Source organism: Lissotriton vulgaris, chromosome 2_1, assembly GCF_964263255.1.
Source record: "Lissotriton vulgaris chromosome 2_1, aLisVul1.2, whole genome shotgun sequence".
NCBI lineage: Eukaryota > Metazoa > Chordata > Amphibia > Caudata > Salamandridae > Lissotriton > Lissotriton vulgaris.
The window spans coordinates 318,262,835-318,286,569 of NC_141687.1; positions in this window are offsets into that span (position 1 = coordinate 318,262,835).

The window sequence follows — 23,735 nt, forward strand, 5'->3', positions numbered from 1 at the left end:
ATTATAGTTGCTAAATTCACACATGTGAATTGACATAAGGCTATTGAAACTGAAACGAAATTGTTACAATAAGTTTAAATGTGATTTTTCTGGCTTATGCTATTCAGGCCTCAACACTATTTTGCTTAAAATGGATGCCACGTCATGTTGTTCTTTTTGTGTTTATATTTCTTGTATGACACTAAATGCAGCATGTCATGAATTATTTATTTCTGTATGACATATTGTTCTCAAAGAGCTAGCTAAAGGAGGCTTTTGTTACATCTCATGTAGCATTCATTCACAATGGCTCTCTGATACTATGTAAAAGTTAGTTCTAACCTCTCAAGATGACATTAGGTCAGAATGGGCAATCAATATTCATGTAGCGGGTAAGTGCTAAAATGGTAGGGTTAAATCACGTTTTTAAAATATGAATTATGATACATTGTAATAATGATCGTCCCAGGCTGACTTTGCAGTTTCAAGGATTTTTGACGCAAGAAAAGTTTATATAAACACTTGAATTGGCGGGTGAGCCGGGGACCTTCCATGAGCACCTACGGATGCTGTCCGATTTCTTACTGATATTATCACACATCTGAGGTCAAGGGCCTGATTTAATTGTTGGTGGTAAAGATACTTCTTTGCAGTGGCAGCAGAGTATCATTTTTGTCAAGAATGCGGTCCACCAGCTGAATTTACATGTGGATGAACCTTTGTTTAAATCGCAGTGGAGACTACTCTGTCTCCGCTGTGATTAAACCTGTGCGACGGCCCTGTGGAATAAGGGCCTTTAGAGACAAACCTCTAATTCAGACACCCTAATATGGAGGGGCGAAATTAGAGGTCAGTTTTCACTGCTCATCACCACCAGGAAAACCCTGGAGGTAAGGGGCACTGAAAACTGATATAGGCTCCCGAGGCTCCCCTCACCAGGGGAGAGGACACCCATGACTACAGGAGAATTTTCTTTAATATTTTCAAAAAGAAAATACCACATCAGGATTTTCTTTTTGAAAATTAAAAAGAAAACAGTTTGGTGAAGGGCTCCGTCATGTTGAGATAGCCCTGCACCAAACTGCAAACATATTTGACAGCTGTGATGGCAGTTTCTGCCAATGCTTTCGAAATAACCGCCAGCTTGAGGGTCATTTCTGAATTAGGCGGGCGGCACCACTACCAACAATTAAATCAGTCCCTTAGTCTAATTCTGATTTTGCCTATTATTTTGTACTATACATATTACTGAGAGCCTTCATATCAAATGATTTCTGTGCATATTAATGAGATTGCTTCTGCTTTTGCCTGTCCATATTTCATTATTGCAAATTACCTTTTTTTAAACCTATGCAGTGTTTCCTAGATTTTAATATCACACTCCCTTTCTGAGTCAGTCTTCTTTTATTGACTGTATTTTGAAGTGCTGTTTGCATCTTGTCTCTTGGGGCACATTACTTCATAAACCTTGAGGTTAACACCATCCTGGTCCACCCAATATTGGGCACACCACTGATTTTCTAGTGGTACAGTGCACCCACAGTTTGAAAGTCAGGGATATTTCTGAGAGTGGATCAGGGTCCAGCCTCAAAATATTCCTCACAAGGTCTTAACAGAATAATTCCCAAAAGGCAAAGATGGTGTGCACAGACTTATAAAGCTGCACCCCAGATAGGACAGGGAGGACAGGTAAGAGATGCCTCCTGCCAAAATCAGCCTGGCCCACTTGATACAGATCTTTTTTTTGGGATTGGGTATTTATCACATCCAAGTCTACTTGAGTCCTGCTATCTTCCGTTTGGAGCCTGAAGATCACTCCCACTCCCACTGCTACATATCACCACGCAACCTCACCTCCACTAAACCGTGTAACCAATCCTCTATTCATCACCGTCCTTTCAAATAAACCAATTTTCACCTTATTTTTCCTCCTGGAGTAAATAATGAACAAACCTCTTAATGTATAGATTTTCACCCTAGCAAGTTCTAGGTCTCTGGAATAACTGATGTATGTATAATGGATCTATGACAGAATTTCGACAGACAGAATTTCGAGCTACACAAATATCGGCGTAATTATATCGATAGCAAAAATATCGACGCCCTATGTACAACATGGTAAGTACCAAAATATCGAAAAAATAATATCGATGTTAAAAATATCGTTGTCAAATATATCGATTTTTTTGGATTTAAAATAACATAAAAAAACTGTAAATAATTACGTAAACATATTTAAATATATGTAATAATGGTAAAAAAAATAATAATACATATTTAATTAAAAAAAAAATTAAAAATCATATATAATATATACTTACTTAACAATAATTACTACTCCCACTCCAGTGGGTGCAACAGTAGGGAAAACTGACCCTGAACCCTAAAAATACCCCTTTACCCAAAAACCTAAAACTGACCCTGAACCCTAAAAATACCCCTTTACCCAAAAACTGAAAACTGACCCTGAACCCAAAAAATACCCCTTTACCCAAGAACTGAAAACTGACCCTGAACCCTAAAAATACCCCTTTACCCAAAAACTGAAAACTGACCCTGAACCCTAAAAATACCCCTTTACCCAAAAACTGAAAACTGACCCTGAACCCTAAAAATACCCCTTTACCCAAAAACTGAAAACTGACCCTGAACCCTAAAAAACCCCTTTACCCAAAAACTAAAAACTGACCCTAAACCCTAAAAATACCCCTTTACCCAAAAACTGAAAACTGCCCCTGAACCCAAAAAATACCCTTTTACCCAAAAACTGAAAACTGACCCTGAACCCTAAAAATACCCCTTTACCCAAAAACTGAAAACTGACCCTGAACCCTAAAAATACCCCTCTACCCAAAAACTGAAAACTGACCCTGAACCCTACAAATACCCCTTTACCCAAAAACTGAAAAACTGACCCTGAATCCTAAAAATACCCCTTTACCCCAAAAACCAAAACTGACCCAGAACACTAAAAATACCCCTTTACCCAAAAACCCAAAACTGACCCTGAACCCTAAAAATACTCCTTTACCCAAAATTAATTAATATTACAATTAAATTACTTCCCACCCTATTCCCCTATAAAACCACAACCCGCTCCAGTAGTAAAACATATAATTTACTTAAAAATATACATAAATTATCAATTAATTAATCAATTAATCAATTAAAATAATTCATTGCCAATTAATATTTAATTGCAAAATAAATTAATCATTAAAAAATAATTATTTAATTACAAATAAATTACTTCCCACCCTATTCCCCTAAAAACCCACAACCCGCTCTGGTAGTAAAACATATTATTTACTTTTATATATTTTTTATTTATAAAAACATATTAAACACATATTATAACAATTAATTTAAATACTTAACTAAAATTTCTAACACATATTAGTAAATCGAAATTACTTACATCGATATATATGCTATCGATATAAGTAATTTCGATATTACTTACCTTAGGGTCGATATTCTGGCCATCGATATTCTGGACATCGATATTCTGTCCCATCGATATTAGCAACTCGATATAAGTGTAAGTCGAAATTAAAAAATCGATATTTTGACTGTTTACCATGTATAACAACTCATCTCTCATTACTGGCCACTTGGTTTCTCAAAGCCCAAATGCTCTTCAAAGCTATCACGGATATCTGGCTTAACACAAAGACTCTCACTTCAGCAATTTTTCACACTGATCAGAAAGTATTCTCCCAATCTCCATGTTGCAATCACAAGATGGTGCAGTGGACAATCTACGAATGTCTTTTATTACCAAATCTGCTTTGACACCAATCACTCCCCTATTCTCTTTTGAATATCATCTACATCAATCACACCTCTTAAAGCCATTGTTGTGGCCCTTTATAACTCTAGGTGAATCGGGCTTTTCCTTTGCTAACCTCAATACTAACAACTTCAAATAATGTATTCCCACATCTCCACTCATCACTCACAAAGATTTTGACTTAAACCTCAGCCGTCAACAGTTGTGAGTTTAATGATACCTTGACTAGAAACTTAAACACCCACCTACATTCACAAAAGATGGACTTCATTCAGACAAATTGCTTCACCACAGTACAGATGTTCTTTATCTAAATGTGGCTACAGGCAATTGGCCCAGGAAATCCTTATAAAGGCTCTGTACTGGTTTTTATTTAGTGGGACGAGAACTAAGAAAAGGGACAGCACTTCATACTGTAAAACTCTCTCCTATACTCCTCTCATGGGGAATATCTCTCTTGTCTTCAAGCTCCCACTCTTCCCTTTGCAAATGGTCACAACAACCCTTGATACAGTAAATTGGATATGCAGCAAACTGCTTGAGACAATCAGTCAGCTGGTTATATGCAAGCAAAATATTGCTTGTGGACAAGCAAAGTAGTGGCTGCAAAATACTGATCATACATATGATTAACAGAACAGGCAAGACACCTGTTGAAAAACAAGAATTGGCATAGCCAATAGGTCTGCCTTTGGGACCATATAGGTTTTTAGCCATGTAGAACATTATCTCGGGTGCCATTGCACCAAAAAGCACTTGATCCGCTCTCTGCTCATCAAGGCATGCCCCCTCCCCAGAAGATCATTAATTTCTGAGCGTGTGGGTCGAGCAGTGCCCACTGAGAGGCATGCAGTGTGCCCACCTCTCACTTTAGAACAAGCCACCCTGTGGCAGAGGCATTGTAAAACAGCCCAGAGGAAGGGGGTTGGGCACACCAAGTGATAACTATCACCCCACCCAAGCATACCTGGGTGACCTCAAAAGTATGTGTATTTGGAGGAAGATCTCCTCTGGTTTTTTTCCTCTACCTCCCCTCTTTAGGAAGTATTAATGACACAATGGGGCATTTGTTTTGTACTTAGAGCGCCCAATCAGTGCCACACCTAAAGTTAACAGTAAGCAGTACGAGTGCCAATGCATGACTTCTTACACAAAGAAAATTATCCATATGGCTAGAGTGCCTTTGTTGTGGTACCCGCTGAGGTTCTGCGTGAATAGTGTCAACTTGCTTACGATGGCTGCAGTTAGCAGTTCATTTGCATTTAGAAAGTAAAAATGCAGACCAGGCAGTCCACTGTCAGCTTGGCCATTTCGGGATCTAGGTTAGTGGACATAGCATACATTAACAAGCACTAGAGTTCAAAAAAACAAGCCCACACTAAGCCGAGCCCAGGAAAAGAAACTCGAAACAAGCCCATCCCAAAAACTACGTTATTATGACACTGAGGACAATCTTTTATTAAAACAAAACATGTTTACTTTTCAATTTAGCGAGTGGCCTGAGGTGTGGCATAACATACAGAGCTGCCAACTTTGGGACTGGGAAACCAGGTTCAAGTCTCGGCTTTCCTCATGCATACAAAAAACATGCAGATTGTAACAAAATTAAACATTTGCAGTCTTGAAATACGGACGGAAGCTGGCAATGGCTGAACTCCCTTCAAATACTAAACAAGATAGTCACAAAGCGAATGTGATCATAATAATAAAATTAAACAATGGCAGACTTGAAATAGGGACGGAAGCCAGCAATGGTTAAACTCCCTTTAGGTGAACAAAAAAAACAGTAAATACGAAATAAGACAAGATAAGCGCGAAGCGCGTTGTTATTTGGGGAACGAAAACAACGAACTGGTAAGCCACAAAAAACAAAATAGGAGCGAAGCACGTTGTTGTTGGGAATGAAAATGAGCTGCTGGCAACCCACAAAAATAAGAGTGCTCACAGAGTATCATAAATAACAATAAGAATAGGAGCACATAAGAGAAAACAGGGGTAGTTCTCATGAGAGGTTACAAAAGTCAACAAAGAGGGACTTGTAAGCGTTTTCACCATGTGCAGCAAATCAGTTGGCACAGCTGAAGCATAAAATCTGCCAAACCCGCCAATATCCCACCCACCAAAGTTTGAGTTTGCTGCTAGTGCTGTATCCAGTTGTAACTGAAACTGTTTCCAACAGGTAAGCGGGAATACTTTGTTGTAAGCAATCAATGCCATCCAATCCACCATTTCATCAAGCTGTCAGGTTCTGTGTCAGAAACCAGGACCTATATTAGCTATTGAAACTACGGCATGTGCCTACTACAGTACTAATTCTGTAACCCATTATCCTCTCTCTGTAATATAATACCCACAAATCAGAAAAATGTGGTCTCATCCAAACATTGTGTATTGCAACTGGGTTCCGGCATTTTCACCTTCTCTGATCCATGCTTAAGAATACATTTACCTCATTCAACTAGGAAGCTCTTCATTCTCAGGGCCCTATTATACATGTGTTGCCAATCCCCTCCCCACCAAGCACAATGCCACAGACCCTTGTGCACCTCCTTCTGTAATACTGATAGCTCTGGTGCACATATAGTGCTAGCAAAATCATATAAGGGAATCGCTTTGCATGTGCGCCTGCCCTTAGGAGGTGCTCTGAAAGTGTGCCACAAAAAGGTGATGCACTTTCAGTGCCCCCTAATGGCAGCTCACTCGAGGGGAGAAGAGGGGCCCCATGAATACCCCAGACATCCCCCTGCAGGTGGGTGCTGTCACCTACTAAAGTCGTCTGGAAGAGGATCTCTTTCCCCTTTTCAAAGGGCAGGCGGCATGCTGTGTAGTGTAGTTCCTAGTTTCCCACTAGGCCGTGCGCATTGGAATAACATAAACAGTAGTATCGACGTGGAACTGGCTATATTCCAGGCCTCCACTGACTATGCTAAACTTAATTGGGTTGTGTTACCAACTAGCTCAGAGGTCACTGGAAACTTTCTTCTCTGCATAGGAAGTGATCAGCTTCCTTGGCACAGACAAGAAGGGATTCAGTTTTCCAACAACCGTGCAACATGACAACTTTGCTCCTCAGATCAAGAGTCGATCTCTAGGGTCGTGTGAAACAATAGACATAGATTTCACTCAGTCAGTCTAGTGCAGTTTACTTTCACGATATGTAGAGAATAGAGAGACGGGCGTGTATCAATAAAGGTTAACATTTATTGAACAGTCTTTCTTCTCGTACAAGAGAAATGTATTGCCACAATTGCAATAACTGTTGTTATAAAAAGTACGTACAGTAAGATAAGAATTGCGAAATAGAACTGTAAAAGCATTGGTATGGTTTCTTAGCCATACAATGGTTTAAAAGTAATAAAACATATATACAGTCATATATACATTAGGCTAACATACTCAACTGGTGCTTCTAACTAAGCCTACCCCAGTGTGCCTGACCTAAGCCTAACACGTGAGAAGGGGAGTAAGTAAGTAGCTTAAGTTAAGTTGGTTTTGCCAAGGTTTGTTTCAAGAATTCTCGTCTAAGGGTTTAGTCAACACCATACCTCTGAATAGAATGATGGAGGATTGGTATCTCCTTCAGGGGTCTCTCTCGATATCCCAGTCACCCGCGAGGGTAAACCGGAAGCGCCGGGACTGGATTTCTCTGCACGAGAAAGGCAGCGGCTCTCTTCAGCGCGTCGGGAGGAAGGAGGGGTGACAGCGTCCGCGGGCAGCTGGGCTGGATGTCTTCGCAGAGGACGGCTGCACGGCTCCTCAAGCGTACTGCACCATAGGTCGCGCTTTAGCGGCGATAATGGTAATCAGCAGCTTCACCACCACAGGATAGCAGGCTGCAGCGACAGAGTGCTAGTTTTTACCAACACAGGGTCATGCAGGCAGCTGGCATCAGCAACAGGCTACGAACTCGCAGCTCGTATCTCTCTCATTGCTTAAGGCAACGTTGGTAATATTTATACCTGACAGGTGCCTGGTTTGACGCAAGTTTGCTGGACATAAGACGTCAATTAAAGATGTCACTAGGAAGTGATAGTTATCAGTTGCTCATTAGAGTTCCATTACTAATCAAAACATAGCAAGCGGGGATTTCCAGGTTTGCTAAGTTTTTATCTTGTTGAAGAACTCGGAGTGTTATCTAGGAATATCAGATAGTGACTGCTGCTCTGTCATTGCACTAATTGGTCGCAAAGGAAGTAGCAGAGAGTCATGCTGGAATGTGGCTCTGTGGCTCTGTTCGTGTGAGGCCAGAGATGACTTTACAGAAAATCGCACTTGAACGGTTATGCCAATATAGGGAATAAAGTGATTTATAGCCGAATAGGGGCATAAGGTCACAGTATCGATCAGGAACCTAGATAAGCACGCAACACCCACTCCACGGGTAATGTCCATCAAAATTACTAAAACTAAGCAATTAGATGCATGTGTAACATTGTGTAACATAGCCCACCCCAAAATACATAAATGCATTCGAAATAGGCGTACTTGTAATACATGGAATTTAGGTACTGTACGTTTTTTTTAAAAGCATAGTAATCATTCAAAAGGTATTGCATATGAAATCAATGAACGATTCTGCATAAAGAATTACACATGAAGTATCTCTGACAGAAGAAATGCGAGATAAATCATCACATAAAAATGCATTGTAATAACATGTGTGCTAGAGGCTGGTGTTATGTTGTTATGTCTCTAGATGTGTTTAGAAATAGAAGTGTGAAGCTTCTGTTCTCTAAGAATAGTTTTTACGTTAAGCAAAGAATTGTTCGTGCCAAAAAAAGGTCAATATTAGAAAAAATTGTCCAATTCAAAGAAAATAGATTCTCAAAGCTCCTGGCAGTTTTTGTTGATCAAAACTGAAGGCCGAATTCAGAGTTCATGGGAACGCTGTGTGTCGGAAAGCTTCTCAAAAGTTTACAAAGTTATTGTTTCTCTATGGGAGAGAACATCGTATCAGACAGGCTCGCAAAGAATTGGTCTACAAAATCAGGTGATAGTTCAACCAAATTAGATAGCGCTGTAACTTGGCAGGTGTGAGAATGATTGCTGTCATCGAAGGCAGGACCAGCAATGCTCACAGCACGTTGTACCTGGGTGATGTTGCTTTTGTCACTCGCTCCACTGTTACCACTTGGCTGTAGTACAGGAGTCTCCACGAATGCCGTCATCAGGATTGGTAGCCGCTGGGGACAACACAATGCGTGAGCCGTTATTGGACTTAGCAAAGTATCGACGTCCATTGGTACTGCTGATGGAAGTGAAAGACAGATGTCCAACACGCATTCCTCGCCGCAAAGCATACACCGTAGCACAGGTAAAATGCAATTTTGCCATATCGGTCTGAATGAAAGGAACCAGGTCATGTTTAGATCTCTCAGCCTGGCCAATCCGAGGACGTTAGTTATCCTGTCCCTGTAGCGCATTGCTAGGATTGTCTCTTCCATTCCCATGGGAGCTATGTCTGAGCCGAGGCTTGCCATAACGTAGCAGGGTGGTCAAAAATAGAATCCCTGCGATGAGTCCCAAAAATAGTGGAATACCACCAAAGATGGAGTGCACAAAATTAGGAAAGATTCCCAAAATTGCCTGGAAGGGTGTTAGCAGTCCCGTAAAGACTGTCTTAAATATGCCTGGGATGCTTGTTGCACTAGACATGTTAAGGAGTTGACTGCACATTTCTACGAAATGCACGGGGCAATTTGTTGATAAAAGGTCATGGACTTCAGTAGCCGTCCTTGCGACTAGAAGATCATACGTCTCTTTAGATGACGTTATAGGCACTGTTGTCTGTAAAAGCACAGATTTCATTTTGCTTAATGTATCAATTCGTATAGAATAGAGATTCAGACGAGGCCAGAGGGGAGTCACTATGTCTGGAGGCCCGCTCGGAAACAATGCTTGCATACAGCATTTGACCATGGATGTAACTTGTACTAGATAACTTTTTCCGGGCGCGAGGCCACAGCACCTGTGATCCGTTCTAAGAATGTAACTCCCGTTCGAAAGTTGCATAAAGAAGGGCTCTATCTGAGTTGCAGGTGTGACTAGCTGGTGGCATGAAAGGTTGTTTGAATTTCCATCACATGCTCCGTGTAAATTAATACCCTGACACAAAAGTATACCGCTTAGTGAATGTTTACAGTTCTCACCACTAAGAAATACATTTTTGTCGCTGTCACTATAGCAAGAATGAGTGTATGGTAATTTCCATTCGGATTTTAAATATCCTTTACCCAATTGTTCATATTGGCCAGCAGGTATGTACACAAGGCACTTTTTAAATCGGAAAGTTGTTATCGGAATTGTGATAATTCCGTGTATTATCCATTCAATGACAGGACTCTCTGACATTGTCAATGGTAATCTCTCGAGTTTTTCGATGCTCAGGATTGTATAGTCTGCTCCTTTCTGTGCCAAACTGATCTGTTTATCAGTAAGGTTAAAACTGGAAAATAATGACGTTGTGTTGATTAAACGCCAAGGCACATAGCCTGAACGAAGATTTTGCAGCGTCCAGCCTAATTCTATAATAGAACGCAATTGAGACTGGCCATGTTGTAACATTAGCAAATCTCTGTCTATCACATCAAAGGCAGAGGATACAATATTGTCCAACGAATATATTCTGGAAGACAGAGTCATTAACCCATTGTCTACCACAGAAAGTGATTTCTCCAAATTAATACGATCAATTTCTCGTATCTTTTCAGCAGTTTCAATTTGCTTTACTTTCCAAGCCTCGTTGTAAGCAGCATAGATGCTGGTCGCTATGAAACGCTTTTGACGCTGTTTGCGTGGTCCAAGAATGAAATCGCGCAAATCAGCACCATCTTTTAATAAAGACAAGTGTTGCTTAATTTCAGCCAGTGTGGATGTAGCTAGCCATTCTAGGCAGAGTTTCCCTACACTGTATGTTGTTATAATCCCTGGATGTTGTCTCCGGGAGTATCTAGGGTCTAATCTGGTCATTTTTAAACCCTGTGTTTTATTCAGGAACCTATCTTGACAGCTATTTGTGTCTGTAGGCCAGATTAACCACTTTTTCCAATCAGGATGTGTTCTGTTGAAATGTAAAATGTGTGACACGTCTAACTCATTATCTGCAGTTGCATTCTCAGCTATTGGCTTTAGTATAGACGGTGTTTTAAGGTCTTTGTTCTTAGCTAGGCCAAGACAAGATGTTTGATGTACAGTGTCATTTAAAAATAATATTTGTTCTGGTATCATGCAGGTTCTAAATAGTGCTTCTATGCCTTGCACCTGCCAATCTTTTGTACCCCAAATTGTTTTCGTTTCAATATTATTTTTCCAATAATCAAAACCAAATGTCATCATTTTGTCATAAAATGCTTCTGAATATATCAATTTAGAATTTGTCAGCATTGTTTTCATTCCTGTTTTATCTAACAGTTTATAATAAAACGTTTCTGCATCACTGGTGTTAAACCCTGAAAAATATTTGAATTTCTCAAAGAATGATTTAGAACTGCTTTTAGGTGGTGTAGAACAATGTTCCCATTGGTTATACATAAAAACATTTCTAGGCTGTGCAGATTTATGCAAGTAATGATCCCCATAGTGGGTGTAACAGAATAACTGCTCATAACTAGATGAACCTTGTAAATAATCATGATCTGTGAATCTAGCAGACATTACTAAATCAGACATCATGTCATTAATACTGTTAAAGTCCCAATCATCAGAGAATGTACTTGGTGTCACAAAGTCACTTAAGGAAACCTTTAGTTGATGAGGATACTTCAGGATTTCGACCGGACCATAGATCTCATAGTCTGTTTTCTCCCATACTACCCCACCAGGTATTGGAATTGCTGTGACATTTACTGTTGACAGTTCTCTTTTCTTCACGTGGGATGATCTGTGTGGTTTCAGGACTAGGTTGATGTTCTGACTTGCTGTGTCCATTCAATTGTAATGAACTTCCCTAAAATTAAAACTAAAATTAGGCAGAGTAGGAGTATGAATACCCCTGAGATAATCCAATGCTCAATCAACGGTGAATCCAGATATAGTTCTTTGATTTGTTGAAGGAGTCCTGTTGTATTTTCTTTAGAATACTTTTTTGTTTCTGGCATTACTTCGGAGTCGTTTTGATCTTCAGAGAAGTCGTCGAAGTTGATGAAATAACCAGAGGCAGTTCTATCAATTGATGGGATTGTTCTTTCAATCTGTCTCTCGGTAGCACTTTCTGATGCCACATTATTGTAGACTGGTGTTGTTTCTTGACGAACTGTTTCAATCTGTGTTTCAAGAGGCACGAGTTCCATGGCATTATTGCATAGTCCTTCATTGTGCACTGCAGGCTGATCGAATGTGATGAGTCTTTCAGTTTGAACCTCTTGGATTGTTGCAAGTTTGGGTATTCTGTTGTTTCTTGGGAGTCCACTGGGCCTACTGTTGATTATAGGCCACATGCTTGTGGTTTTACCAGATCGATAGACACGACTCTGTTCTCCTTTTTACCAGCAAGGGGCGGTAGCACAACTGATCTTGTTCCGGTGATTGTCAAGACAGGTACTGCTTTTCTGTAAGAAGGCCCAAATTCCTTCTTTACCGCGATCTTTTCTCTGACTAGATCCCCAATCTTTGGAATCCAGACAGGCCTTGCTGGGGCTGTTGCGGGTGGTGCCTCGTCAGTGGTACTTGGCTGTTGCTTTAACTTTATGTTGCTTAATGTTTTTCTTGTTTCATTCAGTTCCTGTAAAACAGCCAAACGGTCTTTTACATCAAAGTGCTTTGTTTCTTCTTGTACCACTGACATCTGACTATCGAGGTCCTGAACGTTCATTCTAATTCCGAACAATAGTTCGTATGGGCTGAAACCTTTTAGAGAATTTCTAGGCATGTTGTTAAGACTAGTCTGGACACTTATTAAATGTTTGACCCACCCAGCGCCTGAACCTAATACCTTCGCTGTTATAGATTGCTTTATGTCCCGGTTTTTTCTTTCTACCACACTATTCCCTTCGGGATGCGACGGACAAGAATACCGCAACCCAATCCCCATGCTAGCCATGGCCTCCTTATAGGCTCGAGAGCTGAAAGCAGGACCCTGGTCAGAATGGAACGTGGTAATTGCGTATATACCGATAAAAGACTCGCAAATCTTTTATAACCGTTCTAGGCGTCAGCCGAGCGCTGGGGGCCTCATTTTTTAAGTGCTTTTCGTCTAAACTGTGTACACTGGGACGCGCTTCTCTTCTTTGATTGCGCAGATAGACCGCCTTATGCTGTCTAGAAGGGATCCTGAAACTACACTGGCCTGTTCATTACTGCGATCTCTGTTGCAGTCTTCACAATTTTGAGCAAAACATTGAATATCTATACTCATTCCTGGCCACCAGTACTCTGATTGCAATTCTTTCAGAGAGGCTTTTATTGTTTGGTGTTTCAGACCCAACCCCATGTGTGCTTCCAGTAAGAGGAAGCCCCTCCTGCTCCTGCTTGGAATTACTCTGTCCCCCACTCCAGGGATTCGAGCAAAAGGAACAGAGTTTGCATCGATTATGTATGCATAATTGAGTGGATAGTTTACGGGTAGCGCTGCACAGTCGCCTTTTACGGTCGTTTTTACTGCCAGCATGGTTTCCCCGTCTATATACTTATCTGTACGCTTTTTTGTGGCTACGGAAGCCGGGTTAGTTGCTTCCGCGGTGGCTGTATTAGCCAATGAATTCCCTGCAAAGTGAACGCCATCACGTTGAAGACTCTGTGCGTGAATCACGTGAGCCTTTTGTAGTTCTTTGTGTAAAAGAGCTATCTGTTCCCAAAGCAATTTATGCTTTATTGTGGCACCTGTGTCATCTTTGTAGTCGTTTTCGATCCAACTCTGCAGTTTGTTATTGTAAGAATTGACGCAGAAATGAGAATCGCACACGATAAGTGTGGGGAATTCGCGTTCTGTATTTTCGAGCGCCATCTTTAAAGATCTGATTTCAGTTCTTTGAGCCGAACAGTACTTTACTGATTCAGTTTTTGTTATTTTCGGTTTGATTTTACCGCACAGCCAACGACATTTAATGATCGCACATGCTGCATCGTAGGATTTTTCCTCTACGTTGAAATGCTGTACAGAGCTATCTGTATAGATTATACATGCGTATAATGGGAGAGGCAGAATTTCGATTGGCAGAGGATATTCTTCTTCATACTCTAAATCATTCAGTTCTTCGTATTGCGGGGCGAAATAGTATTTCACGTCTTCCGCTCCTAGAGAATCTATGTACTGTATCCATTTTGGATCCAGTGACACTGTAGGCAGGTTTACTGGGCTGAATAGCGCTTCGAAGGCGGATTCCGCTGTGAGGATGTTAATCCTTTTGCCGTGTGCTAGTTCTCGTTCATTTGCTAATGCGATTTGCACTGCGTTCACAGTTCTTTCTGTGTGACTGAATGTTTTTTCTGCTTGTGTGTACAAGTGAGATTTAATTGAAATTGGTACCTTTTCTCCCTCATTAGAGGTTAGGTACGTGAATCCGCATCTTCCTGGGATGACTCGGATTACAAGATCGATCGTGTTGTCACGTGTATCTAATTTTGTTTTTGCTAACATGTCTGTTTGCAGTGATCTCAAAATTTCTGTGTGTTTTTGAGTCCAATTGATTTGTTTTAAATCAGGTTTTATTAGTTCGTAGAGAGGTTTAACCCTCTCTGCGTAATTTAGAATGTAAGTTCTTCCGAAATTCAGAAAACCTAGTATTGATTGTAAATTCTTCAGCGTTTTTGGAGCTTGGAGTACAGCGCACTTCTCTAAGAAGTTGTCCGCTAGGCTTTTCCCTTCACTTGATAATTCGTACCCTAAAAATAGTACTGTCAGATGGGCAATTCAGGACTTTTTAAAGTTGAATTTGTAACCCTCTGCTGCGAACCCAAGTATAATGGTGTTCACTCTTTTCAAGTGAGTATCCAAGTCGTCGTCTGTGAGATAAATATCATCTACGTAAGACAATGCTTCATCATCATAGATTTGTAGTAACTCTGTTACCCTAGCTGAGAATAGTCCTGGGCTGTTCTTGAACCCCTGTGGGAGTCGACAGAATTTTTTCTGCGACCCAAATGCGGAGAAAGCGGTCAAGTATCTGCTTTCTGGTGCAATGTTTTGACAAAAGAAACCATTAGAAATGTCTAATGTCGTTTTGTATTTTTTCCTAACTATGTTATTCATTAGGGCTGCACTATGCGAGTTTTGTACTGCAAAAAGTTTTGCAACATGTATTAAGGTGTCTGTAGTCCAAAACTAGACGATATGAATTGTCTGGCTTGGAGACAGGAAACAAAGGATTGTTCATTTGAGAGGTGCATGTTTCAATCACCCCCTGGTATTCAAGTTGATCTAAGATCTCCCTGACTTGTTTTTTAGCTTCTTGCTTTATGGGATACTGCCGTTGGGCAGTTGGTTCACTTTTTAATTGGATTTTGTGAGGCGGTGAATCCTCATCCCATCCTACATGATTTTTATACAATGCTGGTGCCTGGGCTACTGCCCATTTCCGTGCATATGTATATTTTTTATGAATCGGTATGTGATTCGAGAAGGCAGGCATAATCACTTCTTCGCCACGAGGGCACTCCCTGACAAACTCCGGGGGCCAATCTTTTTCAGCTAACAGAATATCATAGCCTTTTGAGAGCTTATCCCAAAATAGACCCTTAATTTTCCTAGTCTTATCACCCTCCATACGCAATGTTATTTCGTATATTTTATAGGGCTCGCTAAGTCTGGCGTCGGCAGTTTCAACCTGAATGTATTCATTCGTGTCCACTGTCTCCAGATGACTCATCAAGTTCTTGCGCGCTATACTGATTTCTGCTGCACTGTCCAACATTGTCAATGCCCACTCCCCGTTTTTCAACTGTGTCCTCAGTATTCTCGGCATGGTTGATTACTCTAATACTGGCTACCTTCTTTTTAGGAAATTGAGATTTCTTATTTTGAGCAGGTTCCTTGTCTTTGGACTTGGTGTGCTCTCCTGGGTCTGACCGTCCTCTTCTTTCCGAATTCTGTGGAAGAGATCGAGAGGGACGTGTATCAATACTTTGATATCTATCAGGTCTTTTTATATTATCCCTATTTCTAAGGTTATATCTTTTCTCAGAGGACTCCCTCTGGGGAGACTGGCGTTCTCGAGTCGGAGTTCTTTCCCTCCGTCGAGGAGACCTTCCTCTGGACTGGAAAACTTTTTCCTTGGGAGTGGATTGTTTATTTCCATCCCAGCTCTTTTTAGGAGTGTTTAAATTATTTTTAATAAATAATTTTTCAGGATTTTCGAGCAGTTGGGGCTTAACTGGTTTTCCACCCAAGCTGTCTCTACCTAATTCTTCATAGCATTTTTCTATGATTTTTGCAAGCTCAACAGGATCTTTTATATCTGTTTCCCTCAACTTCTGGCGAATCGCCACAGATGCTGCTTCTCCCTTTACTTGTAAAGGGAAGCAAAGACTGTACCCCAAGTGTCACAGTCCTCCACATGTGGTGCGATTCCCATAGGAAGGCAGATGGTCAAGATTCTGTGTTTCTCAATAGGGGTAGTATCTGGAAATACTGCCTCTATTTGAGTGATTTTCTGGGCTAACCAGAAAGGAATTTGTTCCCGTTTTACGGGTGTTTTACCAAGACATGACTGTATGTTCTGTGGTGTAATTTTATTTGTGTTCCCCTGATGAGGGGTCAGCTGTGGTGTATTAACAGCTGGCTGGACTGTAGCAATCCGCATTACATATTGGACTAATTGCCTATGTATCTTTATTAATGTGTTTAGCTGTGCTAACAGCTCTTCCTTGGACATTTTTGCGATGTCAGGATGTGGTGTGTAGCTGGCTAGAACCGGCCACGTGGCTCCTGGTCTACCTAGTGGACCATGCCTGGTTATGTGATTATTGTGTTTTAGGGCGCCATTAAACCAGAGCAGGTGCTCTTGAAATTTAAGTGGAATTTCAACCTCCTCGAAAGGGGCGTACTCATCCGGAGGTTCCTCTATTTTGTAATAGTGAAACTCTTGTGTTATAGCGTTTACCGCTGGAAAGTTTATCCATGAATAGAATACCTCTGTCTGCCGATACTCGTGAGCCTCTATCACGAAAATTACTGTACCACCTTGAGGTGTCAGTCCGTTTTCTATAAGTTTTAACGTTATAGATTTTCTTAACTGGACCGGGATGATAATAGCATCCGGGTCTGCTTGTAGGAGACTCGTGTCTTCCTCCATTAGCTGGGATGCCAGTCTAACTGCTTCCCTTTCTTCTTCACTGTCTGTCATTTAAAAAATGCAGGTTTTGCAGAGTAGGTCTCCAAGGAGACAAAGATTAGATGCACAATATTTTGGAACACTGTATCCTTCAACGTTGAATAAACCGGAGCTTTACATAGGAATCTCTTCCTACTAAGGTCGGGCGGATTTTAACCTTTCACCCACTCCAGACGTCTATTGGAGTATTTACGGGAGAAAGGGGTGTGAAATATGCACAACTGAGTTACTCTACAAGTCTTGCGTTAGTTTATCGCCTTTCCAAACGGTTGGGCGCCATGTAGTGTAGTTCCTAGTTTCCCACTAGGCCCTGCGCATTGGAATAACATAAACAGTAGTATCGACGTGGAACTGGCTATATTCCAGGCCTCCACTGACTATGCTAAACTTAATTGGGTTGTGTTACCAACTAGCTCAGAGGTCACTGGAAACTTTCTTCTCTGCATAGGAAGTGATCAGCTTCCTTGGCACAGACAAGAAGGGATTCAGTTTTCCAACAACCGTGCAACATGACAACTTTGCTCCTCAGATCAAGAGTCGATCTCTAGGGTCGTGTGAAACAATAGACATAGATTTCACTCAGTCAGTCTAGTGCAGTTTACTTTCACGATATGTAGAGAATAGAGAGACGGGCGTGTATCAATAAAGGTTAACATTTATTGAACAGTCTTTCTTCTCGTACAAGAGAAATGTATTGCCACAATTGCAATAACTGTTATTATAAAAAGTACGTACAGTAAGATAAGAATTGCGAAATAGAACTGTAAAAGCATTGGTATGGTTTCTTAGCCATACAATGGTTTAAAAGTAATAAAACATATATACAGTCATATATACATTAGGCTAACATACTCAACTGGTGCTTCTAACTAAGCCTACCCCAGTGTGCCTGACCTAAGCCTAACACGTGAGAAGGGGAGTAAGTAAGTAGCTTAAGTTAAGTTGGTTTTGCCAAGGTTTGTTTCAAGAATTCTCGTCTAAGGGTTTAGTCAACACCATACCTCTGAATAGAATGATGGAGGATTGGTATCTCCTTCAGGGGTCTCTCTCGATATCCCAGTCACCCGCGAGGGTAAACCGGAAGCGCCGGGACTGGATTTCTCTGCACGAGAAAGGCAGCGGCTCTCTTCAGCGCGTCGGGAGGAAGGAGGGGTGACAGCGTCCGCGGGCAGCTGGGCTGGATGTCTTCGCAGAGGACGGCTGCACGGCTCCTCAAGCGTACTGCACCATAGGTCGCGCTTTAGCGGCGATAATGGTAATCAGCAGCTTCACCACCACAGGATAGCAGGCTGCAGCGACAGAGTGCTAGTTTTTACCAACACAGGGTCATGCAGGCAGCTGGCATCAGCAACAGGCTACGAACTCGCAGCTCGTATCTCTCTCATTGCTTAAGGCAACGTTGGTAATATTTATACCTGACAGGTGCCGGGTTTGACGCAAGTTTGCTGGACATAAGACGTCAATTAAAGATGTCACTAGGAAGTGATAGTTATCAGTTGCTCATTAGAGTTCCATTACTAATCAAAACATAGCAAGCGGGGATTTCCAGGTTTGCTAAGTTTTTATCTTGTTGAAGAACTCGGAGTGTTATCTAGGAATATCAGATAGTGACTGCTGCTCTGTCATTGCACTAATTGGTCGCAAAGGAAGTAGCAGAGAGTCATGCTGGAATGTGGCTCTGTGGCTCTGTTCGTGTGAGGCCAGAGATGACTTTACAGAAAATCGCACTTGAACGGTTATGCCAATATAGGGAATAAAGTGATTTATAGCCGAATAGGGGCATAAGGTCACAGTATCGATCAGGAACCTAGATAAGCACGCAACAGCTGCCTGCACTGTGAAACACTGAGTAGCTTTGAAGCAGCAGCTCCATATTTCACTTGATTGTGGTGCTCCAAGGGCACTGTAAATTTGCGACTGCCCTAAGGGCAGCGCATTCTTTGTAAAATGGCACACTGTCCCTGTTTGCACCCAGTGCACCTTTTGAAAGGTGCACTGTGACGCAAACAGGGAAAGTGCACCATATACATAATATGGCCCCGGGTGCTTAAAGCAGCGCTACAGTACCAGAAGGCTAAGAGAGGTAGCTGCCTTACATAATCCTAAAACACTGTAAATATGTATAAAGGTACTTCTGTATTTTATTCTGTGAGGTATGTATAAAGATGATTGTATGTCTTCACTGTTCACTTTCACACAAGGGCGCCTACGACCCACACCACAATAGTCCAAATTGCTCTAACGTTCCATCTGCTTATTGGACTACATAAAAACACACAAACAGAACAACACATGTAGCAGCAGAAGGGTACGCACAAGCACCAGCAATGCTAGCTTCTGTCACGTGCACAGACGGCATCAGCAGTGCAACAAAGAAGCAATACACCGTTTGCAGCCACAGTAGCAGTGCAAGGTTCGCACACTCTACAGAACAGAACATGTACAGGAGTCCGCAGTGCATGCCTTCTTCAGAGCATATGTGTGTGTGTGCGTGATATGTGTGCATATTGCCATGATGGTGTGTGCAAGCCTCCCTCAGAGTGTATATGAGGGTGTGAGTGTGATATGTGCATGTTGATATGATGCTGTGTGCAGCTGCTACTCCCTAGTGCTACTCGCTCATTGTACTGTACCTGTCACTGCACATGTTGGCCCCTGTCACCTGTCATGCAGTGGTTCTTATGTCTTGTAGTCACTAGTTCTCACCACTTTGAATGCCTCTGACCCACAAAGTTCTGCAGGGAAAGTATAAAATATTTGCCTCTATTTCTGGTACTGGAAAATGTGTCATGTATGTCTACATGCGGGATTTGCACCTGCATCTTGCAGGCTTCAGAACACACCCCTCTGAAGGAAGTGCATTTCCCTACAAACCGCCTGTGCCACTCATTGAACCATGTGCATGTGACTTGGTTGTTGGGAATTTAAGATGTTATCCTCAGGCTGTATAGTTCACTGCAACACTTCCCTGTCCTATCAATGCATGGCGCAGTTCAGAACAGAGGTGCATTGTGGGACGTCTTGATGTCCCAGTGATAGGATATCTGCAGATCACAAAATGTGGGCATTGCAAATGTGGATTGCTTAAAATTAATAATTTCAGTTTTTAGAGTGTAAGAATTTATGTGATCTTTAGCTTAGGACAGCATAGGCCTCATCGTCCATCTTTTCATGGCAGTGCTATCTAATATGTGACTTGAACTGCTCTTTATTCTGTCATAATAAAGACTCATAGACTTCACTAGTTGTGAAAATTATTCCCCATAGCAACCTAAAGACTGTGTATATTCCTAAGGACAGAGCAACCGCCCAGACTGAATAACATACTATGTAACATTTGATATACTGAGAAAAGATGCAGTGAACATTAAAACTCCATATATTAAAATAGTGAAAGAAATCATTGACTGGGTTTTGTTGCAACTGTTGCTCCTTGTCTAATTTATATTGGTTCTGAGCATGTGAACCATGTACTGATGTAGTAAGCTTTTGTCTAAAGTCCTATAAAAGGGTATGATTTCTACATGCGAAGAGGAAACTATCTCCCCCATTCTTGAAGGCAAGCCAGCTGGATTTTGAACTTTACTAGGTTTTCCTGTATTTTCTTTTGGATTTAAAACTTATTGATCTAACCTCAATGGCCCAGTTTATGCATTTCTGTACTTTAATTAATTCAGTAGATCTTAAAACGGAGATCGTTATTGGACTGCCAGATTTAAGAAAGTACTATTGGGCTTCAAAGCTTGCAGCGGTGAACCAGGTTGTGTATTGGCCAATTGGAGACCCAGGATATGCCATGGATCGCGCGCCAGAGCCCTTGGCGGGGATATCATAAGGGCGCTATACGCTAGGCCCGGACGGTTCTCGCTTCCGGGCCCAACGGCACATGCAGTCCACGCGTGGCATGCTGCCAATAGATATCTTGCCTGGGAAGGGAAACTGACATTGGCCACCCCCCTGTGGAACTCAGAGAAACTATGAAGCCTGTGAAAATCCAAGGGATTTGATCAATCGGATCTCATCGGAATCTCCCAGGAGGGGATAAAATACATACCTTTGAGTCCCTTAGGCAACAGTATAGTCTACATGATAATGAGCGTTATCGAAACCTCCAGATTAGGCATGCCCTCCAAGCCCACATACCTAGAGATGCCACGCTTCCGGAGACCTCTCCTCTTGAAGATAGAGTGTTAGATGCACACCTCCCCGAGAAAACTATCTCTTTAATATACAAAAAGCTTGTTAATCATATGGAGACACCCCTGGGACTTATCAGAACACAGTGGAGTGCAGATGGAATAGAGCTAGATGACAAGGACTGGACGGAGGCGATTTCTTCCCCGAAGGTGGTGGCGATCCAGATGAGACTTAGACTGGTGCAATTAAAGATCTTGCACAGGTCGTATATTACAGGGCCGGGATTGGTGCGTATGGGGCGAGTGGAGAGTGGAGAGTGCTGAAGGAGTTGCGGAGAGTTAGGCACCTTCATGCATATTCTCTGGCACTATGTAGAATTACAGGAATATTGGACGAAGGTTCATGATGAGATAGGAGAGGCCTTGGGGGAGGTGGTATGACCTGAGGCCCGGAGATGCATACTGAATGTGTGGGAACCCACGGACTTGAAGGTGTATCATAAGCAATGGGTGACACTGGCATGCATGATAGTTAAACAGAATATTGCTCAGCTGTGGGGAGCCAGCCAACCACCCCGGGTTTCTAAATGGGCCGAGGATTTGGACTGGTGCATGTTCAGGGAGAAGTCTAATATGTGGCATGGGGTTGTCCAGACAAATGGGGAAGGGTCTGGGGGTGTGGAATAGCCATTGTGGTGAGTCCCCATGATCCCATAAATCATATATTGTTTACATTCATTCTATATATGCGATGTTTGATTCATCTAATGTGGAAACTATTACCTCACCTAATGTTTTTCTTTTTCCTTATTGTTATTTTGTTAATAAAAAGATGTTTTAAAAAAAAACTGAGATTGTTGTTTGTCATTCTTTACAAGAAATGCTTTATTCTTGCCTTCATTACTTTCCCTACCTAGCTTAGTGTGAAATGGGTAAAGAAAGATACACTTCGCTGGGTTGAGATGACCTACGAACTTTATTGAAATAAGGTGTCAACCTGACGACCTCAGCCACAGCCTTAGCACGAGTCAGCTTCACACAGTCTTCCCCGGCGCTCGCCTTGGAACCCTGGTCGCGGTGACATTCTAAGTGATGTCACCGCGAGCAGGTCCATCACACGCGGAGCCGCCGGGGGAGAACAACGGTGGGAGATACCACACATCCCCCTCCCCTGCGGAATGAAACATGAGAATAATACAGAAGAACAATAGCATGCAGAAAATCACATCATAACATATTGATCCAAATGTCTTGGGGGTCTGGTCACTCTCCTGCTAGACCTAACAACAGGGTGGGAGACCGGCAACGGCTTCCTATTGTTTGCCCGATTGCTCCCTCCTACATCACTTTTCTCCTCTCCTTCACTATCAGTCATGCCCGGGTGGGTGAAACCTCACTACTCTTCCCAGGTTCCAGATTTTCCCCTCTTGAGTCTTCACAGCATTCTTGAACAGTTTAGTGATCTTGGTTGGACAACTGTAACCTGACCAACTTGCTTTACCAGTAGGTGTCCTGATCTTGATGCTATCTCCCACTTTGAACTCAGCCTCCCGTGTTGATTTGAGCCGGTCATACCTTTCTTTCCTTTCTATCATGGCTCCCTCTTGTTTCTCCCAGCTTTTCGCTTCCTTTGAGTGATCCGACCATCCTTTGTGCCACCCCATCCATCCTGGGGATAGCTTGGTGTTGGGTACTCTTGCTCGGACCAACTCGAAAGGGGTGACTCCCGTTGTTTCGTGCGGGGTGAACCTGTATGCTTCCACCGTCTCCATAATTCTTCCTTCCAGCTTATTCCACTGGCTTTCGCTAGTTGGATGCTTTCCTTGAGGGTTTTATTGAAACGCTCGTTCATGCCGTTGGTCTCTGGGTGATACAGAGCACACTGTTTGTGAGTGATACCTCTCCCCTCCAGGAAGTCTTCCATCTCTTTGGAACATAATTGCACCCCATTGTCGGTGAGTAGGCTGCTGGGTAGCCCTTCTCTGACAAATAACTCTTGCATGAACTCGATGACAACCTTCGTAGTGACTTCGCTCACTAGTCTCACCTCCGGCCACCTAGAATACATGTCTATGAGCACCAGAATGTACGGCGTGCGCACTTCTCCTGTCAATGGACCCACAATGTCCAGTGCCAATTCCTCCCAGGGTCCTGACGGTGGCGGCCTGCATACCATTGGCGGTGTCATTTGCTTCAAGACTTTGTCACTGTTGCTGCAGGGAACACAGTCCCTAATTTTCCTTTCTATGGTGAGGTCCATGCTTGGCCACCAATAGTTTGCTCTCAGCCTTTGCTTCGTCTTGGTGATACCCATGTGGCCTTCATGGGCTATCTCAACCAGGCTTTCTCTCACTGACGCAGGTGGTACCAGTCTTGTTCCCCTGAACAAGCATTCATCGACTATGGACAGCTCGTCTTTGACAACCCAGTACGGCCGCAGAGTCTCCTCCCTTTTGTCTTCATGCTTCCACCTGCCCTTTATTCTTTTGCACACCTCCTCCAAGATTTCATCCTCCTTCATTGCGCTTTTCCATGTATCTTCTCCTAATGCCCTCTGGACAG